Source organism: Sebastes umbrosus, chromosome 6 (genome assembly GCF_015220745.1).
Source record: "Sebastes umbrosus isolate fSebUmb1 chromosome 6, fSebUmb1.pri, whole genome shotgun sequence".
Lineage (NCBI taxonomy): Eukaryota > Metazoa > Chordata > Actinopteri > Perciformes > Sebastidae > Sebastes > Sebastes umbrosus.
This window is the reverse complement of record NC_051274.1, coordinates 16728215-16731726: the sequence shown is the minus strand read 5'-3', so window position 1 is coordinate 16731726 and position 3512 is coordinate 16728215.

Here is a 3512-nt window from a genome sequence, read left to right as displayed (position 1 = left end):
GATGTGTTGGTTCTGTTTTTTAGCTTCTTCTTGTGGAAATAGTCAACACACTGAATGTTGTATTGGCGATGTCGACCACTTGAGCTTCATTTGGAAGCAGGTGAGTTGACGTCAGATTAAACTGTTTCTCTTCTTGTTCACAGTAAAATCCCACACATGTGCAAGACTTTGTGGCAGGGTGAAATGTTTGCTGTAGCAGTGGCAACGTGGTGTAACCTCACAGGGGATCCAGTCCAGACACGCCACCAGGGGATCCCACCATTGGCTGATGCTGCTGTGTGCTGCATAGCCACTGGCAAGCTCAGTGGAACAACAATCATTCAGCAAGGGAGGGACATGTGCACGGTGGAAAGAGAGGACAGCTATGTTTTGTTTTAGTGTAAACATCCAACATGTAGGTCCTGCTGGGCAGGGCCACTTGACTGTTCAGTCCTAAGTGCATATTTATGGTAAACATGGGAATTTTTGCTGTGATCTAAATATGGGAATAATTGTTCATTTTAAATCCTTCATGTCCCTTTTGAATTGAAGTAAAAAAAAAAAGGCAAACAAAAAAGCATGCTGGAAGCTTTTTGAGTCCTTTTGTCTTACTTAAATCACATGTCTCAAAAAGCCCCATCACAGGGTAAAATAGACCTGAGGTCATCAAAAGCAGAGCAACGCAATAAGACCAAGGCCACCGGCTGACCGCTAGTCGTCTATTTTTACAACAGTTTTGCTATATGTGTTTATCTGTTCTATTTCTGCATTCTGACAAGCCACACAGGCCGGCCAAAATGAAACCATCAGAGCCTCAACGTCCTGCAGCTCCGGCCTACAGTAGCTCCATCTAGTGGGTGTTCCTCCATGATGTCCATCAGTCCTCCTCAAGACCTGCATGGAAGATGTATTCTGATCCTTAAAAGTAAGCTACTCCATTGCAAGTACAAGCTCTGCATTCAGAGTCCCAGTTAAGTAAAAGTACACAAGTATTATTAGCTAAATGTACTTAAAATATTCAAACTAAAAGGGCTCATTCTGCAGAAGAATGGCCCGTGTGGCTGATTATATTTTCATAAATGACATTAGATTGTTTTGCATAAGTAGCATGTTACTGTTGAAGCTGGTCGAGGTGCAGCTGTTTGAACTTCTTTATATACAGTTCGGTAGTTTAGTCCAGTGGTTCTCAATCTAGGGGTCAGGCCCCTCCAAAAGGATCACAAGATAAATCGGAGGGGTCGTGAGATGATTAATAGAGTAAGAATAGACAAATATAAAGGTCTGCTATACAAATTTGAATATTATTTTTGAATTTTCATCTTTTTTTTGTGTGAAATATTGGATAAGTTGTAATATTTTACCTCAAAGAAACAATCGGAGAAGTTTAGAGGGGAAATCGGTGGAACTACTAACAACTCAGACATCCGAAACATAACAACAAGCAGCCCCAACTAGAAGATTATTAGGGGTCACAAGCCATAAAGGATAATCATCACAATCATGCATTATAGCTTTTGTTCATAAGCTTATCATATGTTTTTTAATGTAAAATGTGTATCTTAAAAGTAATTAGTAACTGTAGCTGTCAAATAAATGGAGTAAAAGTACAATATTTGAGTAGAAGTATAAAGTAACAGGAAACAGAAATACTCAAGTATCTCAAAACTGTCTGAGTAAATGTACGTAGTTACTTTCCACCATTAATAATTATGGACCTTAACGTTAAAGTCATATCATTTCCAGGTTAAGTGTATTAAGTCAATTAAAAAGAACTCTGTTTCTCCTAAAGGGAAGAGAGAAAGACATTTCCTTTACTAATGCAATTTGACAAAGACAACCTCCAGATGTGGTGCACCAATCTGTAAGATCAATGTAATAGTGTCTGCCAAGACGGCTGCTTGCCTCTCTCTGTTATAGCCTCCAACTCTATCTGGCAATAAAAAGCCATCAATGTGATATTCATATAAATGTTTTCTAATGGGCCGACAACATCCGTGATGCTGCAACAGCAACCTCGTGTATGAAAAAAAATCCCAGTGCGTACAAAGTATGTTGTGATTTTTCATTTCAATGGTTTTGTCAATTCTGTGAGAAAGTAAAGGCACACTACTGCTGCAGCTCAAGTGGCTAATTATGTAACCAGAATAACACAGATACTGTATGTAGGCCTCCTGTGCTTCAGCTCCACCACCAGATGGCAACAAGAAGCTCTGCATGTTGTCTATTCAGCTATTAAAGGGGACATATGCCCATTTTCAGGTTCATACTTGTATTTTGGGTTTCTACTAGAACATGTTTACATGCTTTAATATTCAAAAACACATTATTTTTCTTATACTGTCTGTCTGAATATACCTGTATTCACCCTCTGTCTGAAACGCTCTGTTTTAGCGCCTGTCTCGTTAAGACCCCCTCCAGAAAAAGTCTGCTTTGATCGGCTTGTGAGAAAAATATGGTGCACCTTTGCAAAGCTAATTGTCAAGCTGTGGGTGGTATATTCTAATGAGTGACATAGGAAGGGGAGCCAAATCTGAATGGCTTGTTGAATCACATGTTTTCTGATCTAGACAGCCCACAAAAAACTGACTGGGTTGTGTTATTTCACAGTTTGTGGATTGGTAGGCACTCCAGATACCCAAAAAGTGAGTTTTTCATGGCATGTCCCCTTTAAAGCAACAATGTTGATGGTGTATATCTTTTTGGTGTTGGTCCACATTAAACCACTGAAAGCAGTGAGTATTAAAAAGAAACCTAATCAGGTGCATTGCATTAGATTCAATGATCACTCTGCACCTTTACGTTCTCCTTCATTACGAGATGTTTGTGCTTCTCTTCCACTGTGTTCCTCAACAGATGGACGGTGCAGCGTGCACCCACAGCAGGACCCACGTTGTTCATGTAGTGCAGCAGCTTGGCAGGCAGCTGGGAGGAGTCTAGACGGAAGCTGGAGCTTCAGGGCCCTCAGCGTCACTCCTCTGAGCTCTTCAGTGGTTTGTACCACCACCAGGCCAGGCCAGTGTGCTTGTTATGAGGGGAGAAAAAACATTGGCACCATCTGGAAGGCTCACAAATGCATAGCGGTAAGCATATTTATATCTGTGGGAGATGTTTGCTGATATTCGTTAAAGCAAACAGGAATCTGCTGTTCTATGACAAATAACAGATGTGATGGTCTGATATGTCATCTAGCGCCAGGATCTCAGACTTCTCAGCAAGCGTATGCTCCCATCAGAGCATCACATGGAAGGGTCTCTGCTCTGCAGCCATGTCCATTACTAATGGGTCATCTGTAGGCAGGAACCAGTGCTGGTGGCTGACCAGTCTCTCCTGTCAGGAATAACAAGAAGATGATATCCGTGAAAAGAACAAACCAGAAATATTGAAGTTATTAGAATAATTTTGAACATATTCTTGGATTATATGGATATGTGCACCATTGTTGTGTTGTTTAAAATTAGAAATGAAATATTTGCTTATTCATAGATTGTGAATTTCTCAATGAGGGAGCAGGAATAGATGTAATTTTGAGATCT